The sequence below is a fragment of the Hypanus sabinus genome, chromosome 9, assembly GCF_030144855.1.
Source record: "Hypanus sabinus isolate sHypSab1 chromosome 9, sHypSab1.hap1, whole genome shotgun sequence".
Taxonomy (NCBI): Eukaryota; Metazoa; Chordata; class Chondrichthyes; order Myliobatiformes; family Dasyatidae; genus Hypanus; species Hypanus sabinus.
This window is the reverse complement of record NC_082714.1, coordinates 44,318,407-44,329,810: the sequence shown is the minus strand read 5'-3', so window position 1 is coordinate 44,329,810 and position 11,404 is coordinate 44,318,407. Positions and strand designations below refer to the sequence as shown.

Here is an 11,404-nt window from a genome sequence, read left to right as displayed (position 1 = left end):
TGGAAACCTGGGGGGCAATGGCAGGCCTAGAGAGCCATGGGAAACCTGGGGGGCAATGGCAGGCCTAGAGAGCCGTGGGAAACCTGGGGGGCAATGGCAGGCCTGGAGAGCCATGGGAAATCTGGAAGGCCATGGCAGGCCTGGAGAGCCGTGGGAAACCTGGGGGGCAATGGCAGGCCTGGAGAGCCATGGAAACCTGGGGGGCAATGGCAGGCCTGGAGAGCCATGGGAAATCTGGAAGGCCATGGCAGGCCTGGAGAGCCGTGGGAAACCTGGGGGGCAATGGCAGGCCTAGAGAGCCGTGGGAAACCTGGGGGGCAATGGCAGGCCTGGAGAGCCATGGGAAATCTGGAAGGCCATGGCAGGCCTGGAGAGCCGTGGGAAACCTGGGGGGCAATGGCAGGCCTGGAGAGCCATGGAAACCTGGGGGGCAATGACAGGCCTAGAGAGCCATGGGAAATCTGGAGAATGTTGATGACTTGGAGAAGCTTGATGATCTTGAATGCTTAAACTGGGACCCTTAGACCCAGGAAAAGCCTTGAGACATGGAAAATCCTTGAGACCCAGAAAAATTCTTCAGACCCAGAAACCTGACTCTTTGGAAGCATGAAACTCAACACTCAAAACTTGAAACCTTGCAGGATCCTGGAAGGACCTTGCACACAATGTTTTACTCTTCACTATTTTACCAGTGGTGATTAAACTAGTCAGCTGTATTCTTAATTTCACCGAATAAGGCAGCATTGACAGACTTTTCTTTTCACTGAGCTAGCTGTTTCACTGTAATTCTGTTTCATTTATTTCATAAAAGTTCAATTTTCAGTCAGTACCATGATTTTCATCAAAAGGTTAAATTTAAGGCAGCTTACTCTTCATCGGGTCACTTTATTGTGTACTCGCACACTCCTGCCTGGAATCAGATTTTGGAGCAGGGCACTACAGGGTTGCAAATTCACATTACTGTTTCAGGAATTTCTTGTACACTGGAGCGTTTGCTACCATTAGCATCACTCATCAGAACACACATGCAGGAGTTAAAAGGTTATTCCATCCCCTGCAGTTGTTAGCATGGAAGCTTATTTCAATTATTCCCGATAGTGTCCTTCTGAACATTGATTTGACATTATCAAAGGCATACCATCACATGCAAGGAACAACATCAGGATAGAGCAAGTTCTTCCAAAATTTACACTGTTGATTTTAATGTTGATTTGTTGAATCAAATGAACAATCAATAAGCTGCTTGAAGCACTCAATCGTTATGCAAGCCTGAGTCACGGGACCCCAAAGCTCAGAACCCGAGCACTTATGACTTGAAAAGCCCAAAATGGAGACCAGAGTAAACTAGATAATCTCAGAACATGGGCTTGAGAAAGTCAGAATGTAGACTACAGACACTCAATTCAAGTCAAGTTTATTGTCATTTAACTACATGCATGTATATAACGTAAATAACCATATAATGAATATAGAAATGTGATGAAATTTCTTTGAACCAGGGTGTGAAGCACAGTAGTACACATAACACACGATAATTTATGAAGGTAAAGATAAAATCTACAGGTGAATCAGACATAAATATCAAACTAAAGAACATTAATATTAAATATTGTAAGGTATGGGACAGATTAACCGGTGACACTATGATTATGATGCAGCAGGGAATTCAGAAGCCTTTTGGCCGGGGGGAAAGAAACTGTTCCTCATCCTGACTGTTCTTGTTTTTGGCGTCGAAGACTCTTACCTGATGGTAGAAAGTCCAAGAGGATGCAGGATGGATGGATGGGATCCTTAGTAATAGCAATGCACAGGAGCAGTAGCTGGTACTACAACTTCTGTGGTGCTGACTACAGAACCTGGTCAGACGGAGGAGGAGACAGGCCCAGAGTCACCCTAGGATGCCCAGAACCTCCAAGCAACACAAGTCACCCCCCTAAGCAGGAAGTGGGAACAGCGTCAGGTGAGGTGGCCTGCCGCTAACAAGAAGGAGTGGCTCCAGATGGGTGAGGATGTAGACAGGATCCTGGAGGTGATATCGAAGGGCAATGCTGACCAAAAGCTCAGGACAATGTGCACCCTTATAAGGAGCATAGGCTCAGAATGGTTTGGCTTCGAGGAAAAGCATGGAACAAGTAATCCAGCGAGACCAAACAGGCGTGAACTTAAGATCAGCCATCTGAGACAAGAACTCAAATCTCCAAATCACCAATTTAAGTTGGCCCAGGAGGAGGAGAAAACTGCCCTGTCAGACCTCACAGATATCATAAGGAGGAGGCTCACCACACTCAGGCGGGCTGAGTGGCACCAAACGAAGGGCAAGGAGAGTGCCCGAAAGTGGAGTGCTTTCATTACCAGTCCCATCGGCTTCACCGAGAGGATACTGGGACAGAGGTGACGTGGTCACCCCACTTGTTCTGTAGAGGAGATAAACCACCATCTCAGTACCTCGAGAGAGCAGGACCTCGGCCTGTGGGATGCACCGGTGACACCTCCCAAACTGGTGACCCAATTCAGCATCTCTGAGCCCACCCTGAAGGAGGTCAAAGCATCAAGAGCAAGTTCCGCCACTGGCCCCAGCAGAGTGCCTTACAAAGTCTGCAAGCAGTGCCCAAGGCTCCTTATGCGACTCTGGAAGATCTTAAAGGTGATCTGGTGGAGGGGAAAGGTCGCTGCTCAGTTGAGGCAAGCAGAGGGTGTCTGGATACCAGAAGAAGAGGATTCAAGCAACATCGAGCAGTGTCGTATCATCTCGCTGCTCAGCGTTGAAGGGAAGATCTTCTTCAAGATTGTGGCCCAACGTTTAACTGAGTTCCTCTTGAAGAATAGATACATAGACACTTCAGTACAGAAGGGAGTACTAGATGCCTAGAGCACGTAGGAGTGGTGACCCAGCTGATCCAGGAGGCAAGGGAAAACAGAGGAGACCTTGCAGCACTCTGGCTAGGCCTAACAAACGCCTATGGATCCATCCCACACAAGCTCGTTGAAGCAGCACTGACAAGACACCATGTTCCAGAGATCATCTGAAACCTCATTCTGGACTATTACAGCAACTTCCGGTTGAGAGTCATCTCAGGGTCACTAACATCCACGTGGCATCGGCTGCAGAAGGGCCTAATCACTGGCTGCACAATCTCGGTGTCACTCTTCTCAGTGGCCATGAACATGATCGTCAAGTCAGTGGAGGTGGAATGTAGAGGCCCCAGGTCTACATCTGGCTCTCAGCAGCCCCCCATTCATGGATGACCTGACGGTGATGGCAACATCCGTCCCTTGGTGCAGATGGCTCCTTCAAGGGCTAAAACAGCTCATCTCTTGGGCAAGGATGAGCTTTAAACCAGCCAAGTCCAGGTCTCTGGTCCTGAAGAAGGGAAGAGAGGCCAACTGATTCTGCTTTACCCTGGGAGGGATCCAGATTCTAACAGTGACAGAAAAAACAGTCAAGAGCCTGGGTAAGATCTTCAACAGTTCCCTAAAGGACACAGCTGAACTTCAACAAAACAGGTGCGACTTGATAACCTGGCTCAATGCGATTGATAAATCGGGGCTTCCAGGAAAATTCAAAGCCTGAATGTACCAACACGGAGTCCTGCCAAGGCTACTCTGGCCCCTTCTAGTCTACGAGGTGCCAATGTCAACAGTGGAGGCTCTAGAGAAGACCATCAGTCAGTTTCTCCGGAGGTGGTTGGGGCTCCTCCAGTCATTAAGCAGCGTTGCCCTGTATGGGCATTCCACCAAGCTGCAGCTCCCCATCAGCAGCCTATCAGAGGAATTCAAAGTCACTCAAGCCAGGGAGGTAATGATGTACCGAAACTCCTCTGATGTTAAAGTCGCTTCGGCATGAATCCGCGTAAAGACCGAAAGGAAGGGGCAGGCACAGGAGGCTGTCGATAAAGTGAAGGCTCGGCTGCGGCACAACATTTTGGTGACGGTGGGGCGGGCGGGACTGGGCTGTTTCCCCAGAGCATGCTATGACCAAACCTGTGGAAAGGAGAAACGTCAACTGGTTCAGGACAAGATATGAGCAGAAGTGGAGGAAGAACGATACAGCAGGATGGTCAGTGTGTACAAACAGGGCGTCTAGACTAGACGGGAGCACGCGGAACCTCACGAGTTCACCTGGACAGAGCGCTGGAGATCCAAACCTTCGCGCATCAAGTTTCTCATCCAATCAATCTATGATGTTCTCCACCAACCTACACAGGTGGGGCATGGCAAACACTCCAGCATACCAACTGTGCCAGAAGAGGGGCACTTTGGAGCATATCCTCAGTTGCTTCCTGAAGGCGGTGGGGGAAGGGCGATAGCGATTCAAGACAGCACTAATCAGCACGCTCCCAAACAGTCCATCACCTTTATTAGAGTGGGGGGAGAAGGCTCAACATCGGTCTAGCTTGGGAGGGCTTCTTGCCACTGCACGATACTGGCAGCTCCAAGTCGAACTAAGGAACCAGCTCAAGTTCCCAGAGAACATCGCAGCTACTCCGCTCCGCCTGGACATGGTGTTAATATCTGAGTCTACAAAGCAAGTGGTCCTGCTGGAACTTACTGTCCCCTGGGAAGACCGGATTGAAGAGGCCAACGAGTGCAAGAGGGTTAGATACACAGATCTTGTTGCAGAATGCTGGAGCAATGGCTGGAGAGCTCGCTGTGGGCCAGTTGAAATTGGGTGCTGGGGATTTGCTGGCCATTCGTTACAGTGAACTCTTAAACTCCTTGGAGTTAAAGGACTGCAGTGCAGAAGAGCCACCAAGAACAATCTGGAGGCTGCTGAAAAGGCCTCGCAGTGGCTGTGGATCCGGAGGGGGCATCTGTGGATTAGTGCGTCACAAGTCGGGGGCCGGTCACCGATGATTAAGTACCTGAAACATCTTATAATCCCGGGTTCATCACTGAAGACATGTCGAAGTAGCACCAGCAGGTGTATTCTACAACTAATGCCCTGTGTATGCAACGCTCCTGATTAATGTCCCTGATGGATGGTAGGGAGACCCCGATGATCCTCTCAGCTGTTCTCACAGTGCTTCATAGGGACTTCTGGTCCAATGCTCAACTGGTTCCATACCAGATGGAGATACTACTTGTCAGGATGGTCTCAATGGTGCTACTGTAATGCACAGTTAAGACGGAGTAGGTTGGGGGGGAGTGTAGCTTGTCTGAATCTTCCTAGGAAGTGGAGGTGCTGCAGTGCCTTCTTGTTCAGGGAGGAGATATTAAGGTACCAGATGAGGTCATTTACAGACTCTTCTCTACAGAGGAGTCATGAATTCATCTGCACCTTGCTGAAGTTCAAGTGATTTCCTTTGTCTTCTCCACATTCAGGCTTTGGCTGTTCTTCTCACACCAATCCGCCAGCTACTCAACTTCCTCACTATGTCTCATCATAGTTTTCGATAAGGGCCAAACACTGTTGTGTTATCTGCGATGGCACGGTTTGAGCTGGATCTTGCAACGTCGTCACGTGGCAGCAGTGTGAACAGCAGTGGGCTGACAGCATTCAGCACAATGGGACGAGGGACATTGCAGTCCACATGGACTGACTATGGCCTTATTGTTATGCAACATAAATTTGACAAACTCAGAATATGGACTTGAGAATAGATGGCACTTTCACCTAAAGCTAACCGATGTCAAAACACCACTGTTCGACCTCCACTGCGTCCATTTCTTGGCAGGGTCCTTCTGCTACGTTGTGGGATGGCAATATGGGAACCCAAGTGCAGAGGAAAAACAGACTCCAATGTCGAGATGGTGACGAGAGCTTATTCATAATGATTCCAAAACAGCATCGGGGACTTGGCTGAGTGACGCTGCAAGAAATAATATTCTTCAAACTAGGACCCTGTGATTAGCAGTAAATGGGCATCTGCTTAAATAATACAAGTAACACAGAATCCCTGAGCCCATCAAATAAGATCTGTAAGCTTAAACATAAAGCAACAGGGGACAGCATTACAAAGAGCGCGTTGCTTGAGAAAAACACAAGGAACGCTAAACGATTTAGGACTTTCATTAAACAACAATTAACCGATTCAAGTGCTCTGAAATCCTCAGAACCCAACACTCTCTGACACCCCGCACAGGCCTGAAGAGCTCCTTACATCTACTTATACTACGGGCAATTTTACCAAGGCCATTTATACAACCAAACTGCATATGGGAGAAAACTCAGAGGAAACCTAAGACAGACAGGACGATGAGCAAACTCCGTACAGATAGCACCAATAAGCCCGATTGAACCTAAGTTTCTGGAGGTGTGAGTTAGCTGCTTTACTATCTGTGCTACTGTGTCATCTTATCATCTGTGCTTTTATTTTATTGATCCAAATATTCTGCCCTTAGTTGTGCATCAATTAATTAACTCACTCACCAGATTTGAGAAATTGAGTGAAGTTGCATATTTTTCTGAATATGAAAGTTCAATCAAAAAACTATTTTGAAAGAAGCTGGACTATATAAACTGCCATCTAGAGTTTGTTTCAATACATACTGTAAGTCTAGAAAGGCAAGCTGCTGTTATCCTTTTTGATAATGTGGTTCCCTTTACCAAATTTATTGCAGTGGGAGGTCATTAATTGAAACGTCTCCACCCAAGCAAGGCTGCAGGCCCGGATGGTGTCAGCCCCAGGGTGCTCAAAGCCTGTGCCCCCCAGCTATGTGGAGTACTTCACCATGTCTTCAACCTGAGCCTGAGTCTCCAGAGGGTTGCTGTGCTGTGGAAGATATCCTGCCTCGTCCCTGTACCGAAGACACTGTGCCCCAGTGACTCTGATGACTACAGACCAGTGGCATTGACCTCCCACATCATGAAGACTATGGACAGACTTGTTCTAGGGCAGCCCCGGCCTATGTTTAGGCCACACTTAGACCCCCTCCAGTTCGCTTATCAACCCTGACTAGGAGTTGAGGATACCATCGTCTACCTGCTGAACCGTCTCTACGCCCACCTGGACAAGCCGGTGAGCACTGTGAGGGTCATGTTTTTTGACTTCTCCAGTGTGTTCAACACCATCCATCCTGCTCTGCTGGGTGAGAAGCTGACAGTGATGCAGGTGGGTGCTTCCCTGGTGTCATGGATTATTGATTACCTGACTGGCAGACCACAGTACGTGTGCTTGCAACATTGTGTGTTAGACAGTGGTCAGCAGTACTGGGGCTCCACAGGGGACTGTCCCGTCTCCCTTTCTCTTCACCATCTACACCTGGGACTTCAACTACAACACAGGGTCTTGCCATCTTCAGAAGTTTTCTAATGACTTTGCCATAGTTGGATACATCAGTAGGGAAGATGAGGCTGAGTCCAGGGCTATGGTGGGAAACTTGGTCACATGGTGCAAGCAGAATCATCTGCAGCTTAATGTGAAAAAGACTAAGGAGCTGGTGGTGGACCTGAGGAGGGCTAAGGCACCGGTGACCCCTGTTTCCATCCAAGGGGTCAGTGTGGACATAGTGGAGGATTACAAATACCTGGGGATACAAATGGACAATAAACTGGACTGGTCAAAGAACACTGAGGCTGTCTACAAGAAGGGTCAGTGCCGTCTCTACTTCCTGAAGAGACTGAGGTCCTCTAATATCAGCCGGATGATGCTGAGCATGTTCTACGAGGCTGTGGTGGCCAGTGCTATCATGTTTGCTGTTGTGTGCTGGGGCAGCAGGCTGAGGGTAGCAGACACCAACAGAATCAACAAACTCATTCGTAAGGCCAGTGATGTTGTGGGGGTGGAACTGGACTCTCTGACAGTGGTGTCTGAAAAGAGGATGCTGTCCAAGTTGCATGCCATCTTGGACAACAACTCCCATCCACTCCATAATGTACTGGTTAGGCACAGGAGTACATTCAGCCAGAGACTCATTCCACCAAGATGTAACATAGGAAGTCGTTCCTGCCTGTGGCCATCAAACTTTACAACTCCTCCCTCGGCGTGTCAGACACCCTGAGCCAATAGGCTGGTCCTGGACTTGTTTCCACTTGGCATGATTAACTTATTATTATTTAATCATTTATGGCTTTATATTGCTATATTCCTTCACTATTCTTGGTTGATGCGGCTGTAACAAAACCCAATTTCCCTCGGGATCAATAAAGTATGTCTGTCTTTCTGTCTGATATATCAGCTCCAGAACTAACGTAGATCCTTTACAAAATAACATTGTTAATTCAGTAAATATGTACATGTCTTATTAATTTCTGCTAAAATCCTCTTTAAGGTATCCTGGTTTTAGCCACTAGCGTAAATAAGCTTTGCACCTCTTTCTTCAATTCATTTTTAGAATTTGTACATTATGAGTGTTTCCTTGTTAACTGTCAACAGCTAACATCCGAAAATGCTGCCTCACTGCTAATTAAGATTTTCTGAATTGTATTAAAAAGGACAGATATTTACATTCTGTATTTGAATCTTTCATCTAACATATCACACAGAAAATTATACAGCACTTACTAGTGCTAAGAAAACAAAACATTATTCTTCAGAGAATAAATAAAATAATTTGTTTTGAAAGCACTGAGAAGAATTGATCATGTTTTATTATAGAAAACCTCAGACAAAAAAGTATGTCAGCATTCACTGCTTCCCTACCAAAAGAGCTCTGAAAGAAAGACTATCGGAAATCCATGGCACTTCTGTTCACTGACTCAGCAGACATTTTCTCTCAAGCGTGAGAGATAAAGCACCATATCTTGAAAAAAATCCTGAGGGCAAGATTATCTCATTTAGAGGAAGGCACTAGGTGGTTGTAGAAGAAGGACAATAGAGGACAATTAGAAAGTGATTAGACAAAGTGAGGTAAGTGGGCTGGGGAGAGATCCTATGCACAAAAGATGCAAAACAGAAATCTGAAAGTGGTGTGAGTACCCATTGCATTAGCAATTGAGTTTTTGAAAAAATTCCTATTTATGACACAAAAGATTTTAAAAAAAGATTCAAGGTACATTTATTATCAAAGTATGTATGCAGTATACAATCTTGAGATTTGACTTCCTACAGACAGCCACAAAACAAAGAAAGAAAGCCATGGAACATGTTGAAAGAACATCACCAAACCCTCAATGTGCAAAAAAAGGAACAAATTGCACAAGCAGCAGAACATCAGACAATATACGTAACCACCAAACCACAAATCGTCAAACGGTCCAGGCATATTCAGTTCAATCCAGCTCTGTGTTGTTGGTCAACTTCAAGTTGTCTCGATCAAAGTTGCACAAAATAGCAACAACAATGGAGCAACCAGGAACACATCAAAACATCAACTACAGAGTCCAGTCCACAAACCACTTTGATTTAATCTTGCCCAGGTTCCAGGGCTCCGGTATCATCCTTCAGCAATGTTGAGAGAGAGGGAGAGAGGGAGAGAGAGAGAGAGAGAGAGAGAGAGAGAGAGAGAGAGAGAGAGAGAGAAGAGAGAGAGAGAGAGAGAGAGAGAGAGAGAGAGAGAGAGAGAGAGAGAGAGAGAGAGCATTCAAATAGAGGGAGCAGTGGATGAGAGGGAGAGGAGAGAGAGAGAGAGATAGACGCATGCAGACATCTTCCTCCGGCAGCAGCGCACAAAGGCTGGTTGACAGCACTGAAACAACACAGCCACACAGTGAAACAACCTGATATTTCCAACTTATTTTTGCAATCTCATCTATTTTCCATTTTTTACTGTGAAACCTAATAACAAAATCCATTCAGTCATTCAAATAACGTAACTGAAATTCTTAATGTGAGTGATATAAACACACACAGAATTGGACTGGTGTGCAGGAAAGCTAATGAAAAGACCACATGTGAAATTAGTGAAAGGGTATTTGTGCTGATATCAATAATAAATGATTTGTGGAAGACTGAGTAAAAAATAAATATTCAAACGTGACTGATACAAAAAGGCTAAATTATTTCCAAAGCACCTTAAAAAGCTGAAAATACTAGAATTTAAGGAAACTTACAGAAATGTCAGAACTTGCCTAAATGAAAACTGGTAGACATTCAGCACTTAAAACATAGATATTATATCATCAGTTGAAGATAAAGTATTGTCACTCTCTAGTCTGGCTCCATGTCCACCTTTCTGTTACTCTCATTTTTCTTGATTTGGGCTATTTATTTTCATACTTACAGCTTCCATCAATTTCGAACTCTTTTCCTTCCTCATTTAATTTTGTTTCTGTTTTTTCAAGGTGGAGTGAGGTGTTGACTGATGGGGCAGAGAAGTGGCAACTGGAGTTCAGTCTGAAGAAGTGTGAAGTGATACACTTTGCAAGATCAAACTTGAAGGTGGAGTACAAGGTTAATGGCAGAATTCTTAGCAGTGTGGAGAAGCAGAGGAATTTTACGTTCCATGTTCATAAATCTCTCAAGGTTGTCACTAAGTTGATAGGGTGGTTAAGAAGGCATGTGATGTGTTAACCTTCATTAGTCAGGAGATTAAGTTCAGGGGCTGCATGGCAATGTTGCAGTTCTATAAAGTTCTGGTAAGACCACACTTGGAGTATTGTGTTCATTTCTGGACACGTCATTAGAGGAATGATGTGCACACCTTAGAGAGGGTGCAGACTAGATTTACCAGAATGTTGCCGAGGTTAGATACTACGTTTCATAGATTGAGCAAGCTTAGGCTTTTTTCTTTGGAGTGAAGGAGGAGGAGAGGCAACTTAATAGAGGTATATATAATTATGAAAGGCATAGATGGAGTGGACAGCCAACTCCTTTCTCCGAGGGTGACAATTGCCAATACTAAATCTAGATAACAGTGATAGGATTGGGTCGAGCCAGCATGGATTTACCAAGGGTAAATCATGCTTGACTAATCTGTTGGAGTTTTTCGAGGATGTAACCAGGAAGTTAGACGGGGGAGATCCAGTGGATGTAGTGTACCTCAATTTTCAGAAGGCATTTGATAAGGTCCCACAAGGAAGATTGGTGGGTAAAATCAAAGCTCATGACATTGGGGGGAAGGCATTGACATGGATAGAAAACTGGTTGGCAGATAGAAAGCAAAGGGTAGCGGTGAATGGGTGTTTCTCAGAATGGCAGGTGGTGACTAGTGGGGTACCACAGGGCCCGGTATTATGACCACAGCTGTTTACCATTTACGTTAACGATTTGGATGAAGGCATTGAAAATAATATCAGCAAATATGCTGATGATGATACTAAGCTGGGTGGCAGTGTGACATGTGATGAGGATGTTAGGAGAATTCAGGGTGACTTGGATAGGCTGGGTGAGTGGGCAGATACTTGGCAGATGACGTTTAATGTGAATAAGTGTGAGATTATCCACTTTGGGAGTAAGAATGGGAAGGTAGATTATTATCTGAACGGTGTAGAGTTAGGTAAGGGAGAAATACAAAGAGATCTAGGAGTCCTTGTTCATCAGTCACTGAAGGTGAATGAGCAAGTGCAGCAGGCAGTGAAGAAGGC

The 11,404-nt window shown here is 45.8% G+C and overlaps 1 pseudogene; it reads left to right on the top strand.

Annotated features, from left to right (window-relative positions):
- Positions 1–1,999: 1,999 nt before the first annotated feature.
- LOC132400045 (uncharacterized) lies at positions 2,000–4,967 on the top strand (annotated as a pseudogene).
- Positions 4,968–11,404: the final 6,437 nt, after the last annotated feature.